Source organism: Argiope bruennichi, chromosome 6, assembly GCF_947563725.1.
Source record: "Argiope bruennichi chromosome 6, qqArgBrue1.1, whole genome shotgun sequence".
NCBI classification, from domain to species: Eukaryota; Metazoa; Arthropoda; class Arachnida; order Araneae; family Araneidae; genus Argiope; species Argiope bruennichi.
Window position 1 is genome coordinate 138,965,170 of NC_079156.1, and position 22,771 is coordinate 138,987,940.

Consider the following 22,771-nt stretch of genomic DNA (forward strand, 5'->3'; position numbering starts at 1 on the left):
ATCAGTTTGGTTACTATCAAACTTAGGCATTAAATGCTTAATATCTCTTCGCGGTCTAGAATTTTCATTTCGGCTTGAATGTGAGCTATTAATTTCCGAGGAATTAGATATTCTTAAACGCTCCAACTCAAATTCCCGTTCGCGCTGCCTTTCAGCTTGTAATTCTGCCTCTACGCCGCGCTCTTTCTCTGTTTTTCGTTCTTCCACTATAACTTCATATCTATCTTTTACGAAGTCTAAGTCAATATCTGGGAACTCTTTAATTTTCCTGATCAGATCTACTACTTTATTTGAAGGGTCAGTCTCGATCCCTAATTCTTCCGTCAGGGAAAATAAATCTATTTTCAACGCTCTGTTTAAGAAAGCCATTTCTTAATTTAATTCTACTTACAAACTGATTAGCTATCTTACTCTCAAAAAAAAAATTTAAGCTACACAAAACTCAACTGATTTTAAACACAAGGAACTCCTTTATGTATCAACACTACACATAAAACACAGTTGATTTATACAATACACAAAATAAATTCTATTAAATATTTCACCAGTTTTGAATAATTTACTGAAATCAGCAGATTTCTATTCAACTAATTACTGCAAACTGTCACACAATTTTTCATCTAATACACATTCGATAAAAGTCAAAGTTATCATTCATCGAATGCACTTGGTTCAGCCACTGAAACCTGTGGTTACATTTAGCATTTACAAGTTAATTAGCATCTACAATTTAACATTACTTCTATATTATTAACAGAACTTGTACACCAAAATTTTAATCTTTATAATTAGTCCCAACTAATTAAAAATTTCTTTACTGCATTGCCTTAATAGCCAATTCTAAAATGCTACACTGAAATTTCCAATTTTACTTCAGTGATCGACAGTTACTTTTATAATAAATTTACTGCCTCTAGAGAAAGGAAAGTTAGGAAGCACTCACCGGTGTGCAGGAGACTCGGAACACTTCGTCGGTTGGTTGATACCAGGTTGGAGGTAGAGGGAATTCCAATCGAAGTTGAGTCCACTCGTCGAACTTGCGGCTGGAGAATTCCTTTCTAACTTGGGTCAGTACGCTCTTGCAGCTCAGCGATTCTTCCTCGCTTTGAGTTCCACTCGTCGATCTTGAAGTTGGCAATTACCACGCAACTTTTTTAAAAGTAACTTTAACCTAGATATTGTAAGTTTTCTCAGAGTAGAAATCTCTGAGTCTGAAACGCAAGTCCAGTTAGCTAATGATAGCTTACCGCGCAAAGTTCTATCAACACCGCTGCCACCAAATATTAAAGCTGTAAAGTCTCGATCCAAAAACAGGTAGCGATATGATCAAATTTTTTTATTTACAGCTTCATTACATAAAAACAACTCTTTCTAATCTAGGTTAAATGAATGATGCTATTTACAACACGAAAATTACACAAGAATAGTTCCTCGAACCATTTCGAAGGAAACAACTTTACAAGAACAGCTAACAGGCTGTTGGCGTCTTAGGCTACTCCGGGGGTAGCTCTCGGAATCCACCGAATTTTCTTCGGGTGGAATTCTACGCAGAAGTCCGATTCACACGAAGCTTCTCCTCCTTGGTTCACACGAAGCTTCTCTCCTTGGTTCACATGAAGCTTCTCTCCGTCTTCTTCCGAAAAATCTCACCTTTTATTTTCCTCTCAGACTCCCTGTTACCCAATCACCGTTCAGAACAACCTGAATCGTCTCTGGTCGCCCGTGGGAAAATGTCCATTGATGATTCACCCTCCACCATGGGAAAAATGCAGGACATCTGGAGTGTTTGACACTGTCGCCTTTCGAAGACACGATTTATTTGCCTGGGAAACGCACGTGTGGTTCCTTATCTGGATTAGCACTAAATGGCCAGATGACCGTACTTAAAAGGAGGGTCTTCCATTTGGCAATCTGGAGGCACTTAACACTGTGGGAGTTTCGTTGATGAAGAATGGCCCGGAATGTACATTATCGAGTGTGGGAAAAAGGAATGTCACAGTGGTCACCCAGGAAGAAGCTGATTCATTACAATGCTTATGAGTGGGACAACCAAGAAATTTGTTTCTACTGAAGACGGAAAAACAAAAAATATTGTCTACCCTGAAGCACTTGAAGAATAAAGTTAAAAAATAAAAATAGAATAAATATTATTTATACTTCTCCTTTATATATTATTAAATTTCAATAAACGTATTCACTGTCGACAAGAAAATAAATATCATTCTTTATACATTCCTAATTATTTAACAGCTATTTTAAATTTCAAACGATATTTCCAAAATTATTTCTTCCGCGGCAGCAATGCGTCGTCTACAAACTAGTGTACTATATAAATTAGGCGATGAGGTTAGATATTTAAAATTTAATATTTAAAAAAATTCGCCAAAAAATTTGCCAATTTGTGTTAGGAATGCCTTTCTATTTTGGTGTTGAGGATATTGATAACGAATGCAGTTCGCTTTACTTCACAGTATTTTTTTAAGCTAAGCGATTTCAATTTATATATACATATATATTATACTATAATGTTAAAAATACGTAATTAATTGTAACTTTACTATTGAAATGCTTCAAGATTTTATATTTGGATATATACGCAAAAGCGTCAAATTTCTCGCCCAATGAAATATTTCTCCAAAATTTGCTTAAATTGAGCAATCAGTAATATAGAAAACCAAAGCTTGGCTGCTGTTTAAATATGAACGTTGACGGCATAGGGTGGCTTTTGCGTATCGTTTATGTACAATATTAAGTTTTAAGACACCTGAAAATGGAATTCAATCACAATTTATTTATTTTTTTTTTTCAAAATTTCAAATTTGAACAAATTTATTGATTTTTGTTTTTAGTTGCAAAGTGATTTCAGGAAATTGATGACATTTGAAGGGTAATTAACAATCAATGAACTTGAATTTTCCTTTAGGCTTCTTGAGAAAAAAAAAATTTGGGGTCCTGTGAGGTTTCTAAAGAGATTAAAAATGTTCCCAACATCTAAACTACTGGATCGATTTTCAAAATGCTTTTACCAAACTGTAAGTAGAACATTCTAATTTAATGTGATATCAAATGTTTTGAAGAAATATTAAAAATTACTAGTGTTAGGGCAATTTAAAAATAAGCTGTAAAAACTTTGCTAAAACGGGGCAGCAGACAAAAAAAAAATCCTGATATTCTCTGGATAGTAATTTTAGACAGTTAAAACACACAGACAATTTAAAAGGTTTCGTAAGGTTTCAATCTACATGTTGCAATCGACTGCTACCTGAAGCATGATAAAACATTTAAACTAAAAGTTTTGGTAGTTTTTTTTTTCTTTCTTTTTTCTTTCTTTTTCCGGAAAAAAAATGAAAGATTTGGATGTTTTAGCTGGCATGCACCTGAGACTGAACTGCGATTACGCTCAAGGCACTAAAACAAAAACATTCGTTGTATGAGCGAATTAATAAGAATAAGAAAGGACTATCTAAAATTTAAACTTCATAATATTTTGAAGTGTATTTATAGACCGAAAATATATAGTATAATGAATAGAACGACTTAATGCCCACATAATAGTATATGTGAATTATAAGACTATCAAAATTTAAAGCTTAAAAACACTTTTGCTGTAAAATCTATTATGAGACCAAGTTGCATATTTAATTGAAAAAATTGAGCGATCCTTAATACTGGCGAACCGACTGGTCGACACAGGTGACTAATGTTACATAAATTGAGATTAGGATTAAATGGAGCAAAAATTTCATTATTTAATCAATCTAAGCATTTTTAATTAAGGGAAATACGAAATTCATTTAATTTTTTTTAAATGTAGTAAAGTTTTTATTTTTTGCAGTTTATTTATTTTTAAAATGGTATGATTAACTTTTTAATATGCTTTGCAATTATTTTTAAAATATAGAATGTTCAAGTTCAATCGCAATTGCACAATGCAGAAGTCCAGAAAATAGTATCACAGTTCTGAGTCATTGTTCTTCTATTTATTTCCTCGCATATAAAGCCGCCACCTGCCTTCCGTTTCACCTCTTTAGAATTGATATTTGATGCCCTTTCATGTCATTTTATCGTAACTTTTTGTTGCCATTTTCAATTTATGAGAGTTTCTTATTGTCACAACTGCTATCTGTGCCATTCAAGCAGCTGTTTGCGGATCAGTTTGAACAATTGTATATATCACATAAAAACATAAGCTAACTTGATATTTAATCTATTTTAATAAATGGTAGCCCAGAAAATGAGCTCTTTAGAAGCAGAACAAACTATTTTACTACTTATTTGACTGAAGGGTAATGAATTAATGAAATTTAAATACTAGAATTTATATACAAGTGCGTTCAGGTGGTGCTTTCTCATAAAAATCATTTCAGAAATCCAGTTTATATCATTACAAAGTAGACCAACTTTTTAATAATTATTATTGAAATAAGGATACAATGCAGATCCAATCTAGACGAAATCCTTCTCCGTCTCTTTTTCTAGTTCTGAAAAATAAAAGATTATGGGATAAGCATGTAAAAAGTTCAAAAATGAAAAAGAAATGTTCTCTTTTGTTTTTCTTTTCACTCAACTTATACGGAAAATTGGAAAAAGAAAATTAATTTTTAATCTTACACCAATACATTTTCTTTTTCTTTAGGAAATCACAAATTACTTCTATTGCTATTAATAAGCATCGTTTTGCGACTGATTCAGAATACTTTAACAAAGAAAGGTAATATTGTTTTGCAACACTCTATTAGCGCCTTTCAACAAATTTGTTGAAGCTTTTTTTTTTTTTCAAAGAGAGACAAACTTTCACCGAATGGATTTGACTCAAAATTTGATTGAAATCAAAAATTTGGTGTAAGGGTCGTATACCAATCTTCAAACGTCTAATCCAAAGCGTTTTTTAATTGTCTTTGTCACAGACAGACAGACAAACACACTAACAATTTCCAAAAAATTATTTTTCCAACCCAGGCAGATCTAAACCGTGAAGATTCGTCAAAATCTCGAGTTCTACGTATACGAGAAAGTAAAAAGTGACCGATATTTCAACAGGAAAAAAACGGAATGTTACAAGGAAATTTTGAAAATAATAATTTCAAAAGAATAATGGTATAAAAAATATTAAAATATTAAAAAACGAATGACTCTTTTGGACTTTTAAAATGACATCAGATATCGATCATAGGTATGAGGGTATGAGACGATGCTCTATAAGAGAAAGCTAAAAAGATCATTTATACATTTATGTACAGTCGCCCTTTTCAATTCTTATAATTGCCTCTTAATTTTTCCTTCTTCTTTTCTTATTTAACTTGACCGGCTTGTAAAGATGCTTGTAAAGATAGAATTTTAGAACGGATATTTCTCTCTTTATGTATTTGGGTTTTGAAATTTTTTGTACTTTATATAATTTGAAATATATATATTTGAAAATATAATTTTCATATTTTTCTAATTTAATTTTCAGTTAACCGATGGATTCATTTAATTTAATGAAATCTTAATATCCCATACGGAAAGCCTCTCGTGTTAGTGAATATCAGAAGAAAAAAGATTCAAAGATTTCATAATATTTATAACCAAGGATTATAAATTACGGATCTAAGAAATAAAGGAAAACCGAAAAAGAGGAAAAGTACTTAGGAAAAAAACAAATAAGCTAAAAAAAATCTAATTCATCCGAAAATAGATTTTTTTCCCCCTCAAAATCTTGTGTGCTGTTTTAAAAAATCAGCTGCTAAGTTATTATGCATCTTTCATTTCAATGATCTGAATGGCATCAGTGATTTCCATCTGAGAGAGAATAAAGTGAAAATGGTAAATATTAAAGTAAGAGGCATTACAGCAGAGTAATGAGTAATCTTTATGTGCAAATTAGAAAATTTAAGAACAGAAATTAGCAAGACTTTCTTTTACAGTCAGATAATTTCAGCGTTTTAACCCTCTGGGTGGTTTTATTCTTTGTGTAAAACCTTTCGAAAATCGACAGGAGGGAGACCAGAAAGCTGTTGTAAAAGTGCATGGTTTTTCAATAGAGATATGCACTGCAAGTGCTAGCAGGATTTTTTCCACCCCTCTCGACGTTTTGTGCTGCCATCCGTCCCCAGGCGAGATACAAATCACCACTCGTTCAAGTCAGATTTTATTGCTTTCGTTTTTTGTGCGTGGTTACGGAACTGGGATGTTTCCGGGAATACTCTATAGAAAGACTGTTTCGCTGTATTTAAACTTCGATCGCCGAATGATAATATCGATACGCGAATAGTTGCGCAGCAGAAATATAAAAGGCGAGATTTTCGCTTAATTTCTGCTAAGGATTGCGTGTATAAAAATTTTCCTTATATGATTAGCCTAAAAATATATGTAGATTTCAAAATACTTCATAAAGGATTCCTTTTTTGGATTTATGAAGGATTAAAATTTATCTCATATAATTCACTTATTATTCTTTTAAATATATCATTATTTGTAATATTTTTTGAAATGACCAATCAACATTTGCAATGCAGTATAGTAGTATTTGTCCAGAGCAGGAATGAATCAAAATAAGTATATAAATTTCAAAGATACAAATAATTGTATGTATTAAATTTTAAAATCAGTAGCAGCATCTTCTATTATAATAAAACAGATTGTTTGAGTGCGAGTCAACAAAATGTTTGGATAGCTGAAAAAAATAACTATTCTAAAGCCACATATATTTATTACTTAGGTGCTATTGATCCATACCCAAAAAAATCCTATCGCATTTTTTTAAATTCGATATTACCTTTTCACATTATATATAATTTCTTTTATTGAAAAGTGATGACATCATCACTCTTAAATGCTTCAAAATAAGGAAATTCCAGTTTAAAACTTTATGAATTATGCCATGTTAGCCGTCTATAAAATGTATTTATTAAGAATTTGTTTTCGAATTTCTTGACTCCTCTACTGATTAATGCAATTATGAAATTTTGAAAAACGATTGCATTTTTTTTTCTTTTTTCTATCTGCGTCAACCACTTGCAATCGATTTTAATGTAGTAGTTATCCTCAAAAACATTCAAAGGCAGTCAGGATCGATAAGCGATTCTCGTAAGATTTTATATCTAAGAATATGTTTCTTCCTAAATTCCGATTAGCTAAGTATTATTATTTAAATTTTAATTGAAATATAAATTTCTAATGTATATACTCGTTTTTTACAAAAATGCAATGCAAATGAAGATAATGAAGTAAATTATATTTTTCTTGATTTCTAAAAATAACATTGTTTATTACTACATTCGTTATCTTTATCAAAAAAGTAATGAACAAAAGTTTCAGTTACAATGAGTTCTACTTTTTTTAATTTGATGATTTAAATATGTAAAACACGCGTGCTATAAAAAATTTCCACCATTTCACTTTTTTCCTTTCATTAGTGACCGTTTGGAATGGAAACAATGAACTGAAATCTTTTATTATTATTATTACTAGCTGACCCGGCAAACGTTGTTCTACTATATAAATTATTTGTAGTGAATATTTTGTTTGATAATTAAAAAAATAACGAATGTATTGTAAGTGTATGGGGATGGGATCTATGACAGACAGAGGAATGCAGAGCTGTGGACGATAATCGCCGATAAAAACGAAAAAAAAAAAAAACATTCATTTTTTTCATTACAATGTATTTCATTAACGTAACGCACATATTCATTGTTTGATCTCTTAAAAATGAAACGTAAAGTGAAAAAAGTAATATATTTTTTATCCTAAAGTATAAAAATGAAATAAAGAAAATCAATATTCATTTCGAAGAGCAATGGAGTGTACGATATTTTTTCTCAGTCCGTCTTTAGCCAACACAAATAAGCTCGATGGTTTGCCCACGCGAGAACGTGCCACGTATAAATGTCCGTGTGAACAACATGGTGTACCAAAATCTTAGCCGCAAACAGACATCGTTTGGCCTTGCGATTTATTGATTGTCATTGCGAATACCAATTTAATAGGAAATTGAACGCGTTTGAATTCAATTGGCATGTATGTGAGAATCTTTGGAATCCGTGGCAACAAAACGTAGTTTTCGGCTCGGAATTTGCCATTCAAAACAGTGGATTCGATAAAGTTTTTCTATCAATTGAACAGCCGTGATAGGTTCAAATTCCGAAGTAAAATAACCGGAGATCCAACTTTCAGTCGTAGAAGGTGTGGTGACATGCCTGGCAAATCCAGTGAGTTCAAAAACTCAGTTGGATAATTTATAGCTTCGTTAGCAACGCAAACTGTATCGATCGATTTGTATGATACCAAGTCGCCTGGCAACGACTGCTGTATCTGGAAGTTTAACTCGTCGACGTCCACATTTTTTGCTGCCGAAATGGCTCTTTCTGCCAGCCATGCATGATTTATGTATTCGTACATCGGGAAATATGCGGTCAATGAGAGCCTTTTGCGAATCAACGATAGTGCAGCATTAGTGGGCAATTTTATGCATCCAGTATTTTCATAGACAGCAACTTTTCCATCGCCGATATCTAACAATGTGTCAACAGACGGATCTTGTAGCATTTGGACTCGCATGTTTATTTTTAGCTGTACTTTTTCAACATTACGCCGCAGTGGCGATGATTTCAAGCAAGCGTTGATCTCATCAGCTACGTTGAACGTGGAATGACAGGAAATGTTTGTCTGAAATCACTTGAAAGGAGAAACAGAGTGCCGCCGAATAGTTTGTTGTTGTTTTTTATATCGTTGAGTGTTCTGTTCAACGTTTCAAGAGAATGTTTGTGGGCCATAGCGCTTTCATCCCAGATAATAATTTTGCATTTTTTCAATACCCTGACCATGGACGATTGTCTTTTTATGTTGCACACTGCGTCTGGGTTATTTTGAATACTCAGTGGCAGCTTAAATGCTGAATAAGCTGTTCTGCTTCCATCCAATAAAGTTGCTGCAATGCCAGATGATGCAACGGCCAATGCGATACCATTATTAGATCGTATTTGGACTTTAAATTCAAATTTAAATAGATATTAATAATGTTTAGTTCTTTCTATATGTATGTATGCTTTTATGTATATGCATTCCACAAACTGTTACTTGAAATGAGTTAATGTATTTTTTTTACGTTAAAACTGTTCTTTTTTTTTTTTTTTTTTTTTTTGCAAAACAATAAGCGTTTTGGCTAAAATAAATGATAGGAATCATATTAATAATTTTAAAACAACTGCTGGTTAATTCTCAGGAGGAAAAAAAAAACGTATTTTCAATAAGAAAATGTTGATAATTACTGAAATTCCTTCAAATCTGAAATATATTATTTCACTTTCTAGCTTATTTACTATCAGATTTAACTATACATAACCCAATCTACCGCAAACGACATTTAAATGCAACATCTAAACGTGCTACATAAAAAAATAATGTGAAAATAATAAAAAGGCGTTAGAAATTTTTAAAAAATGAATATAATTTCTAAATAATTCTTTTTCGATATTTCACAATATGCATAATATGGTCACTTACTTTAACAACAAAAAAAACCCCTGCAAACATTTCTTTCTCTGACATTCAGCATAGTCAAGACTGTTCAGCATTTCTGAAAGATTATTAGCAATTTTTGTTGGTTTGTATGTAACTAAAATTTTAAAAAAAGTTTTGAGAGATTCAATTAAATAACTTGGTAGGAATGTTGCTTTTTTTCAAAATAGAAATTATGATTACTCCTATATAAGCATGAATTGAAGAAAAATAGTTGTAAAATATATTGTTACACAAATGCTAATACACATTAAAAAGCATTTTTTTAAAAGTTTTTATGAAAGCCGTGACCAACTTAATTTTATAATTTAGATTTATGGTTGCTAAAATTTACTTACTCACAAGAGCATTCTGAACTTCAAATTCTATTGGGCATGTAACATTTACTATTGTACTAAAAACCTTATACTATTCCGTTCCGATAAATTAAGAATTTTAAATTTTTACATAGGTCCTTTACATTAATTACCCTTTGTAATCCTTTTACATGTTTAATTTTTTACATTAACCTTTGAATTATATTTAACAAATTTTTTTGAGACATCAGTATTTTAACACTTGGCACTCCGATCTCTCCTCTCAGACACCATTCAAGGCAGAGCATCATTTTGGTGTTTTATTTAATTATTTAATTAAATTTTGACTTTTAAAAATACTTAAGAGTGATAAAAATATGTAGATTAATTTTCTGGGAAAATTCAACTTAAAAAAATTCATATATATTAATTTTTCGGAGCAATAAACAAGTCCTCTTATTCCTCAAATATTTACGCATCTAATTACTTTTCGGAGCGCTAAGGGTTAAATAAAAATCTTTGAACTTCAATCAACTAAATCATTCACTAAAACTAAATAATTTATGAAATTTGAATATCGCTCTTCTATAAAAATTGGCGATTTTAGAAGAGAGACCGTTTCAATGAAGATACGCCAATCTTTTACCAGGATTTCTCAACAGTGATTGGCCTATGATTATGAAAATATGGATTTTTCTAATATTGATATGTAAAAACTGACAGATTTGATCGCAGAAGATAGAAAATTTATTTATTAAACTTGAATTAAAAGTTGAAGTGTAAGAGTATTTCGCAGAATATGACTCCTTAGGACAAAAGGACTGTGTAAAATTTAAACTTCATAATTTTTTCATAAGAACATTTATTGGCTGAAGTCAAATAAAATATTTCCATTTGCATCATTTAAATGTTTTGAAAGTAAAATTAAAAACTGAATTAGAGAAATTTTTGTTGAATAATGCTTTAAGATATTACATAAATTACGGAAATTATTCTGCATTGCAAATACAACTTCAATGCCGAGCGACTCTGCATTCAATTTTCATATTCAAAAAAATATGTGCTTGGTCTCAGTAAAAAATGTTTTTATATTAATTGCAGTTTAACATTTTCAATCTAATTTAACGTGCAAATTTTATGAGCTCTGACAAAAATTAGTAAGAGATAAGTAATACAATGAACAGAACTGTTTATGGCCTAAATACTAGTATGACTGAATTATATAACTATCAAAATCTGAAACTATGATTGCTAAATATTTTGCAGAAAAAAACTAGTAATATATCAAGTTACATAAAATATATAACTGAAAATTTTAGAGATATTTTATACTGGTGAACTACTGGTCACCAAAGGCGGCTAGTTTCTTACTAAAGATATTGCTTAGCGAATTATTGTAATATACATACACACATATACATTTTTCCCTTTTATGAGTAGAGATAATCGCGATTTTCAAGAAAATTCATTCAGAAATATGAGAATTTTCAAATATTAGTAAATAAAACAGCTATAGATTCTCTTATATGCTACTTCTTTTTAAAGGAATTTAATTCCTCTATTTATTTTTCTGATAAAAACCGTCTTACTTTTTTATTGATAATCGAATTAATTTTCATTTATTGCAGGATATATGAATAAGATAAATGTATGTACATTATCTCATAAATGCAAAATCAAATAAAATTTTTACAAAAAAAAAACAAATACAGACAAAATAGCAACGATTTCTGAATTATATATATATATATATATTTAAAAAAAAATGCAGTTATAAAAATATCCAAAGGGGAAAAAGATACGAAAACATTTTTATTGTGTTTTCTAACTTATTTTTTTTCTGGCCCTGCATTTGAAAATAATATTTGAGATTTTATTTATTTTTGTATTTCCACCTTTATTTAATTTCCAAAATGAAAATTTTTTAACTTTGATTCCTTTGGAGTCATATTTTCACAGGATGCTGTGCATTTTACTTCTGCAATTCCATTATCACCCATTAGCCCGACCGGAGATGCAGCTAAATACGCAAAATCAGGTTTACGAATTAACCGCAACATTTTACTTTCAAACTCTTTTACAAAAGTTTACTAATTTTGTTTCCAGGGGTGCGATAGTATTCGCTGAAGCAAGTGTGGATTGTGAAGGCGCAGATAACCGACCACAGGTGTGTGGAACTTGCGTTTAGTCACCCCTCTACATGCACGCTAAGTTTTCCTGCCAAAAGTTCAAATCCCAGTAAACCTACAATGCAAGCGTAAAAGACACCTTTTAATGAGGTAGGGGATAATTTATTGAGCGCAACGACCCCTGAAGGCGAGTCCCACGCCTAAGGAATCCGCGGGGTGCCGGATTCTATGACATCTATAAATGGCCGTAAAACCGTCTTGTCGGAAATCATTTTATTGACTACCCTTCAGTCTATCAAATTTTCAAACCTGCAGGAGAAAAGAAACACTTTGAAATACGTCCAAAACCTTCTTCGAGCAGTAAGCGACCCACGTAATTGTCCATGCAAACCAAACTTGAGTCGTTACCGACCACGCGTCGAAATGTGAGCACAACGATTTTTATGAAGGCCAGGGGTTACGTCGAAGTGTGTATGGGAGTATTATATTGAGCTTCGTACTACACTGAAATGTATCGAGTACGTATTTCGGGTCTCTTTCCGTCATCCGATTGGATGCAATTTTAATGTCTATCATATACCAAGTTTCATTCATTTAGCTTGTTCAACTTATCATGCATTCGCATGCAAAGAAATTGACAGATAAATAAATTTCCATGTGATTAATTTTTTTAGATTGTCCGCAAAATGACACATGTATAAAAATGCTTATGAAAAACTTCATAATAAATTTTACCCATCTAATTTGTTGCATTTTTTATTTTAAAAATTATAGAAAAACAAAAGAAAAAGAAGGCACTTTTTTTTTTTTTTTTTTTTTTTTTTGCAATGCTTTAGTTTTCCTAGCATTAGTATTAAATTATTTGTTGCAGATTGAATCATTTTGGACAATTAACAAAATAAAATTGCATATGAGTAGTTAAAATTTACCAGTTCTGAGCGTAGGAATGTGCGGAGCCAAAGGGTGGAGCCGTTTCTGCACAAAGAAATGGGAACGGTTGTTTTCGGAAAGAGGGTATCGGATGAGATTTCTTCTCGAAACAAGTAACGAATTAATGAAATCATAAAGTAAGCAATTAATAACCAGCGAAACATGGTTAATATGTAAAAGTGGACAAAATCAGAAAATACAGGAGTATTTTTAATATCTCTTATTACCGTAGAGAATTTACTGGAGAATAGTAATTACTAAGGGAGGAATTCCTTAAAATAAGAAAACGATCTCTTTAGAATGTTCAACTATTAAAACGCTCCGTGATAAAGAAAATTAAGCCTTAATCCGTGGGGATCAAAGAACACATTAATTAGTTACGGAAATTTATTATAATTATTATTATTATTATTAATTATGGATTGCTGTTTTTAATCCATCTATGAACAAATAACTCCAAGAAATATATTTATGTACATTTTGCGGGGAAAAAAAAGGGATTCACCCTGTTTTAATCAGCCATCGTTCATCATACAACCATAAAAATACATTCAAAAGAAATTAGCATACTTTTAAAGATTTTTGAAATAAAAATTTCTTAAGGGCGCATCTGTATAATGAAATCAGTATAAACGTCAGTTCTTCCAATGTCCAAACCCCCTTTTTCTCTTCAAATTTCAAAACTACAGCGAAAGTTATTTTCTGGAAACAAACTTTTAATAGCCCACATCTATTTGATACGAAATCGCAAGCTCGCAAAATTTTGATCCTCTAATGTTAAAGAAATGAAAAATGTAGACTTTTATTCATATCTTGCAAGATAGCATCGTTATTGATCTGAGATTTTTAGGGCGGAAGCACGCAGTTTTCTACACATTTTCACATATACCGGGTGAGGCATAAATTCTTGCAAACTTCAAAAAAATCATTATAAAAAAAGTAATGCTCGAAAAAAATTGTGGTTTTCGGGAATATGTTCAGACAGCCTTCAGATTTCGTTATTTCCATTAAAAAATGTATTTAAAAATGACCGATAGATGGCGCTCACATGGTCATACCGAGACGGTTTATGCAAATCAGGAAAACAGAGCACAGTAACATTATAGTATATTTTATTTTAAAGCAAAACATGCTCAACATGATCGCCACCACAAGGTATTAAGCAAGTGAGGCGCGTAACTACGCCTATTACAGCTGCGTGTAACATATCGGCATCGATGCCACTAACGGCCAATTGAATGGCATCTTTCAGTTCCATCCAAGTGGCAGGAGAGCCCTAGTAGACACGAGACTTCAGGTATTACCACAACCAAAAGTCCGCTGGAGAAAGATCTGGCGATCGTGAAGGCCAGTCATTCTTACATCCTCTGCTTATCACTCTGTCCTCAGTGAATGTGTCTAGGAGGAATGTTTTAACGGAGCTAAAAACGTGGGGAGGGGCACCATCCTGCATGAAGGTGACGGAAGATAACTCACGTCTTTGCTGCAAAGCAGGCATAACGTGGTCTCGCAAAAGCCTAAGATAGCGTTCTGCAGTGACGGAATGGGTTTTCCAACCGGATACAGGATAACGCTCTTCAAAAAAGAAAGGGCCTAGAATGAAGGACGCAGTGAAACCACACCAAACAGTCACATGTGGAGAATATAGTGGTTTGGTCGTGTACGCAAGATTGTTTGATGCTGCCCTGATACGACTGTTTTGCGCATTGACGTCATCATGCAATGAAAAGTGGCTTCATCTGTCCACAGATGTTCAGTAACCATTGTGGGTTACGTTCCATTTGTGCGAGCACCCACGTTGCAAAGGCTTGTCTTTTCTCGCAATCTCCTGACAACAACTGGTGTAATGCCTCTTTCTTGTACGGATGCAGTTTCAAGATTTCGTGCAGAATGCGTCGGATCGACCTTTCCGGAATTCCTGTTATTTTACCTGCTTCACGTGCACTGGAACTCCCCGTCGAAGTCTCGGCTGCCACATTTCTCATGACCCTTTGAACAACAGGGACAGAAATTAGATTTTAAAATTTACTGAATGGCAGCACACCCAAATTTGTGTAAAAGTCAATGAACAAAAACGTGAATAAGCAAAATTCCACCTCATTCTTATGAGCAAATTTTCCGTTACATTAAATTTCCCCTAAAATAAGGAATTTATTTACTCATTCCAAAAATTTAAATTTATTGAATCAAGTATCATTTTCCACGTTGTTGTAAAATACGAACACGAAAAAAAAAAAAAAAAAACTTCGTGTTGCAGCAAAAGAACATCACATCGAAATAGAAAATTCTTTCCATTGCCATAATATTTTATTAATAATCTCTGTCTTTAATTCTGACGGAGAGTTTTATTACTTGTGGCAATCTAGAATTTTTACTCGTTTACTCGTTAAATGTCACTCACAGACTATAAGAAATGAAAAATAGGAATTTTATTTCCTAATAAATACTTTATAAGATTGTAACTATTGAATTTCAGAAACTTACTGACCAAATTATTTTTTGTTTTATTACGTTTTATTTTTAATGCATTAAGAGATCCGTATTTTGTAACAAGGAAAGATCAATTTCTGTTTATTTAATGCTTATTGTTGTTTGTTTTGTGTATTCAAGATTTCATTCAAGAGTCTCAAATTTCATAAAATAATTTTAATAACTCACGAAGTATTAACATTTTAGATTACTACTATTATTGCCATTGTTACGCTATGCATTTCTTTATTTGCATTTAAATGAAGGACAAAGACAGTTCAAATAAAATTTTATATAATAAATTTCAATCTACTTGAATGTTAAGATATATAAATATTTTAGAAAATAAAGTTTTATGAAATTTATTTTAGTTAAACAAAAAAATTTATACAAAATAATGCATGAAATTTCAAACGAAATTTATTTTTAAACTTTTTTTTTTAATTGTTACTTACAAGAAAACGAGATTGCAAATAACTTTAAAAATATTTTTGATTATTTTTATCGCACCTTGATCAAATGAAAAATCGTTCGGTCAAACAAATAGTTCTTAATAAATATTGTTTGTTTGGAATATTATTTATTAACGCTGTTTTTACATACTATTGAAAAGAATTTTAAACTTTTAAGAACTGATGCAGAAATTTAACTCATATCTATTCTCAAATTTGTAAGCATAATTATGTTGTTTCTGATGTATTTATATATATACGTATTTATATGTATGTAACATTTATATGTATTACGATTTTCAACTCTTTCTTTACTGATTTTGTTATTCCATTTAATATATTTGATAGAAAAATGCTATATTTTTTCTACGCCATTTTACTTTAATTCATTTTGTTGCAATTAATCAAAAAGGTTCTTATATAAATTTCGAATATTAAGCTGGTTTCTTCTTGAATACATCCAGTGAAAAAATTCATACATATATAGAAATTTATACCTGCTTTCAGATATGTATTTATGTTTGAAGCAACAAAATACGTGAAAAATCATTAGCTTAACTACTTAAAAATATCGCAATAAGGGAAATTAAATATAAGCAAATAAACAAATAAGCAATTAGGATAGTTTTCTCTCATTTGCATCCACATTGTGACACGCGTACATCCTACACGCTTTTCTTCATGTAAGGAAATCTTTCGCAATCAAAAAGCATTTCAATAGAACCCTAAATTCCCTGAAAAATATGGGAGAAATCTGGTTTATATTTTTTGGCGAAGGAAATGCACAACTTCTTTTCTTTATATCTGTAAAATGAAAAGGTAGTTCAACAAATCATGTTCATCTGTGAAGCAGAAAACGGTGATTATAAAGATAATATATATATTGATAAAAAAATTCACAAAGAAAGCGCAGAAACCGTAAACCCTTGTCCTCTCTTTAACTTCTAAAACTATATAATTTATTAATTTTAATTTTTTATCTATATAAATAATTTCAAATAGAAAATTTTAAAATAACCAAATTTTTTATTGTGAATCACTTCCTGGTGATCTGGTTTCAATGGCTTACTTATAATACAATTTAAAATATAAATTTAAAAGTAATTTGTACAAAACTGCAAACAGGTGACAGCATTTTTAATGCCATCTAAATTATATTTAATTATAATATTAGACTTATTTAATTATTATATCGGACATTTATAATTATAAAACAACACTTTTAAGTTTAATAAAAGAATATAAAAAATTGCAAGACGTAATTAATTTAGAACATTGTTAGAATACTGCTCCAAAATTTAATGTTCGGTACACGACCCTTATGATTTAAATAGAAAAACAAACCCAGCCAAAATTACTTTAGAAACATCCTAAAATGTCATTGAAGCTTTCAAATCACTGCTTACTCTACTCATTTCATAATATACGTATAATTGCAAACAATGCAAATGCTGATGTACAATACCATAAAATATTAAGGCATATAGATATACTCGAAAAAAAGGTATCCTTTCACAAATAAAAATGAACATTCTGTATTGTTTCTTAATAATAAGTTTTCTTAACAAAATCAATAATATCTCAAACAGTAAATATTGTGTATTCATTTCATAATAGAAATAGGAAAGAAACTTATAGGACACCCTAATTTAAAAAAATATTAAAAAACAGTTTTATCAGTGTATTAAAAAGAATAATATTTTTTTAAAAATCAGGAGGTTAAAACACAACAAAAAATAAAACTTAAAACTATGAGGCCGCAGTCAAAAATACTGTAAGTGAGTTGCAATTGCAGTCGTTTTTATAAAACTTTTCTAATACTTGCATGATGAATATGTAGGCATTTTCGTTTTCTTTTTCTCATACTCATTGTGACTGAATCCCTCTCCTACAATCTTCGGTGCCTCACGTTTTGGTTTCTTTTTTAATATTCTGATAAGAACCGTCTTTTAAGTCGTTTATTTTGATTTTTTCTAATTTTAGTCCTAATTTATTATGATTTTCACTATGGATTATATATATATATATATGGTTTGCGTTATATATATATATATGCACGCATACCATTTGCGGCATATCCGGGAATGGAACATCATCGCGCTGACGCTGTAATGTCATATGCATAACACTGTACCAAATCAGACAGCTTTTTCTAATTTTACATCCATATTCTAAACAGTCACATAAAATCTCATCATAAAGAAAATAGCTTTTCAATAGAGTTAGAAACTTCTAAGTAAATATTCTAATTTTTACATAATCTCTACAATTAGTATTCTACTAGAATTATAAATATGCAATTTCACTTTCGAATTTCCTTATTCTAAAAACAACTTCTTCATTATTTTATTTTCTAATGGTCCTGATCTCTTGTTCGAGTTAATTTTTCTTATCAAAAATAGCGATTTTATAACAAAACCGTAAAAGTATGAATTGTAATAGAAACACTCTAAATTTTACTTTTACAGGCATTTCAACTTTCCATAAACGTCCTAAGATTTCTTTGTTGATCACATAATATCTTAATTACTTTATAATATTATTTACATTTCAATAAAAGCCTTATTTTCGTCTTATTACTACACTCATGAAACAGTAGTTATTATTATTTTTTTCGCTTATTTTCTTCTTTTCAATCTTTAATATATTTCATAACGCAAGCTTTAAATACTATAGAATCTAAAAATTAATTTTTCTCAAATAAGTTTATAATATAAATAAATAACATATCTCACCATTGCTGTTAAAAAATGTTGAGTTAAATTTATATTTTAATTAATAAGAAAGAACTTCAAAGTTATTAAAATATTCAAACAGCAAAACAGCAATGGGAGCCATTAGTTAAACAAATTGTCAACATTTTAAAACATAAAGAATATGTGAAAAATCAAACGTAAAATTCTGTTTTCACAAATATAAAACATTAGAAGTTTGGTTGGATTTGTGGATTTTAATGGCGCAAGAGCCAGTTCTGATTATACTGCGCCATTTGAAGTTTGGTAAAAGTGTATAAAAAATAAGAATAAGACAATGCTACTCTTTAATTTTCTGAATATATGCTTTAATATATAATCCTCAATACTATATTTTTAAAATGAAATTGGTAATATATACTATATTTATGATCATCACAAAAATACCACTAAGCAATAGAATTCCCACTTCCCATTGACAATAGAGTTTTTCGAATGTAATCATTGCATCTGATTACCTTTTTTTCTTTTTTTTTTTTAATTACCACATACTATACCTGTGAAGATTTATTATTATGTTCTAAAGTTTAATTGCAAACATTAAAAAAAGAATTGAAAAATTGTATGATTAACATATACTACACGTAAAAAAGATTACAACACAATTCATCACAAATGACAATTGCTGGTATAGAGTACGCGATTTAATTTAAACAACTGATATAAACGATTTCTATAAGAATGCAATAATTAAAAAAAAAAAAAAAGTACATGCGAGTACTTCTTTATTGTTATTTTGTCACGCACGCAAATTTATTTTGCTTCATTTCATTTTTTTTTTTTTTTTTGGAATATAAGGTTCAAAAATTTTAATAACTAAAGAAGTTTTTTAAAAAAAACTTTCGTTGTGCTAAATGCTGAGGAAATCATTGCTTTAATTTACAGTAAAATTTAAATGAAGGAAAAAATTCAATGCAAAGGAAAAGTATAAAAAAAATTACGTTTGATATATTATTTTTATGTAATTTTTGAAGACAATTCACTTTCATTTCCAGATTAGTATTTCTATGATTCCACATCCAGCTGTTGAAGAGAGCGTTCTGCACATGAGATCAAATGAGTACCATATGAATGCGGATCTTTGTTGTGAACGATAGAGTTTTAACATTACCGGCAGAATATTACCGATTCCCGACAGAGCGCTATCATCTGCCGGAATGGCAATACTCCGGCAGAATTTGAATAAAATAAAATTATTTTCTGGAATTTCTAGAAAAGAAATGTGACAGAAATCTTAAACATTTGAAATGTTGGGTGCAAAGAAAGCCTTAAAAAAAAAAAAAAAAACATACTTTATGACGCATATCTTTTTTTTTTACATATTAGTTATTAATCAATTTTCTCTATTTCGTTCAAATTTTCGTGTTAATGATATTCGTGTTTCGCTTTTTATGGTATTCATTATATTTCTCTGTTTAAACTCATCATAAAAATGTCAAGTGATTATATCATAAGCTCTAGTATGACAATAATTTCAGAAAGAAGTTGACATAACGAAAGTGCGCGAAGTTAAAATGTAAACAGAGTGGCTTCGAAATTATTCGTAATCTATCAAAAGTATGTTATTTTCAATTACATTATACTCTAAATACCTTTAACATGTAGTATTAATTAATTTTTTTTTATTTTTTGGTACCAATATATGTCGTGATTTTACTGTTTAAGATAACGATGTTTATATAGATCAATATGTTTTGCATATTTTTAACATTGTTTTAGTCGTTTTTAGTCTGTTTTCCTCACCATACTAAATGGTGTTTGTATAATCTATAGAAATTTAATTTTTTTATAATGTAAGCGTTCGTCTAATTTGATTTAGTGACTGTTAAGTACTGAATTTTATAAACTACCTATGTCTTTTTGTGGATTAGAATATTTAGAATAGCGTCCAAAGGTTCTCATAAAGTGTGCTTTACTTAGTAATTAAATCATTACAGTACATTGTAAAATTACCGCATATTTATTTGACTGTTTGATTTACATAAATATCGGGAATGAGACTGTTTAGACAACACTGAATGAGAAATCAACTGCAGTTTTAAGTTTCTCATCTGAAAATAAACAGTCTTAAAAGATTTTCATTATTAATAAAATTTATGCAATAAGTATTTACATTGAACCGCTCGATATAAAATTTAAGATCCTATTTGAAATAACCATCTGCACAAAATTCCATTGGGGATTTATTATATCCATTTTGCTTTTGGACTATTTTTCCAGGCTCTTATTTTTTAAATTACAGATTTAGAGCAGTATTTTCTTTAAAATTTTCTTATCTCTTTCACTAAAGTTCAAATACTTCCGATAGTTTGTTTGCTTCTTAAGCAGATAATTTAAGTTATTTATTTTTTATCAGTTACATCTTGAAAGAGCTGTTACATTTTGTGTCACTGCATATGCATACAATAATTTAACCACTGAATATTTTTAGTAATGATACCAGTTCAATGATGTTAGAGCAGGTCATCCTCCCTGAATTATGACTACAAATTCTTTTTATGTTTAGCAAAAAAAAAAAAAAAAAATTATTATTTTAAGTTATATGGATTGAGTATTCCTGAAACTTCTTTCTCCCAGAATTCGGATGACTTTGGGAAGTCCCAAATCTCCCAAAGCCAACTCAAAAAATTATTAGCTTTATTTTCAAAATTAAAAGGACTTCCATTATCCATTAACAGTGTTCTGCCCTTGACTTTCTCATACAGTAGCACAGAGAAGATAATAGGTGTCATAATATAATTTTCTCGTCCCTAGTGATTATCAATGATTTAGCAAATATAGATGCTCCCTGGGAATAGTATTATTTTTCAGAACTGTATGATATTTAATTTCAAAAGATGATATAAATGTGCTAATATTTTGTTCAGATAGTGCCCCATAAGATTAACACCAAAAGTGTTTATACTCTTTGGCCCTCCAGATTTTGCATCACTGCTTATATATTAACATAATATTTTCTTCTTCTTCCGATTGTAATAAAAATTTAGCACAAATCTATAATTCTGTTGATAAAACCATTTGCTTGATCTAGATCTTTGCTTTCTTATTTGATATACTGACTGAATTGAATTTTTGAATACTGACTGAATACTGTTTGAATACTGACAGAGAGACTAGTCGATTTCATGAAACTGATATAAAGACCATCTGCCAAATTCCATTTATCTATCTCATTCTATTTTTAAATTATTGCATTCACAGGCAGGCTATTACTCAGACATAATATTAAAAAGTAGTCTTTACAGAGTTAGGGAGATCTAAATTATGGAGATTTATCAATAGCTCAGATAACAAATTTTTTGCTGGCTACAATACATTCTCTTTGTGTACTTCAAATAGGAGAATGTACAGTCAAAGTTTTAAATAAAATTGATTATTATTTAAGGAAAACTAAAAGCAGGCTTATATAAATGTTTAATCATAAATCTTGAAGAATTTAAATTTTTAAAAAAGCTGTAGGAGAGTTTTCATAATACTGATAATTTTCTGTATGCCCCCATTTTTGATAATAACCAATTATTTAAAAACACCTGAGGTTTATATTTGGTAGAAGGCATAGAAGGACTTTCTGTTTATATTCTGTGTCTTACTTTAAAAGATCAGATGTAAAGATGGGTATAATTTGGAGGGAAAAAACATCACTGCAGGATTTTTCTAAAAATTATTGGTTATGTTTTATTAAAAGAACCTATTAGTATTAGAAAAAAATTTTGCTTCTCATATAATATTAAATTCTCTAAACTTATCACTGCATTTAGCATTTTTTCCCTCTGTAAAATGCAAACAATTAACAGAATTTTGAAAGTCATTATAGTTTTATTGAAAATCTATATGTACAGAGTCCATATTATCATGAAAAGCCCCTAAAAAGTGCTTATTTTTTATAGGCCTTGAAAGTGCTTATTTTTGGTCTAAGTCCTATCACCCCCCCCTTTTTTCCTTTCTGAAGGAGGGTATTTCACCAAGCTAAATTTGACCAATTAAATGTCTACATTTTCTTCAGGGTGTTTGATTTTTTTATCTCTCAGAAGTCAGAGGAAAACAATGGCATAATTAGCGCAGCACAAGTGCACAGTATGCCACTTGATGTCATCACGAGGAGCACAAAATTCTGGAATAAATTTTTATGACATTTTAGAAAAAAGTGTCTTTTTTTTACTATTGTTTTTCAAAATTAAAACAACATTCTTAAAAACAAAAAAGAATTTTTATAATATCTTGATATATTGAGTTATCTTGAA

At 30.2% G+C, this 22,771-nt stretch overlaps 1 long non-coding RNA gene across 2 annotated transcripts in view; it reads left to right on the top strand.

Annotated features, from left to right (window-relative positions):
- The first annotated feature begins 19,956 nt into the window (after positions 1-19,956).
- LOC129972141 (uncharacterized) overlaps positions 19,957-22,771 on the top strand; it is a 47,180-nt gene continuing 44,365 nt past the window's right edge. Inside the window, exon 1 of one of the 2 annotated variants that reach the window (XR_008784835.1) lies at positions 19,957-20,087. This is a non-coding gene — a long non-coding RNA (uncharacterized LOC129972141). The remainder of the gene's footprint in view (positions 20,088-22,771) is intronic. The other variant, XR_008784834.1, reaches the window with a different exon arrangement.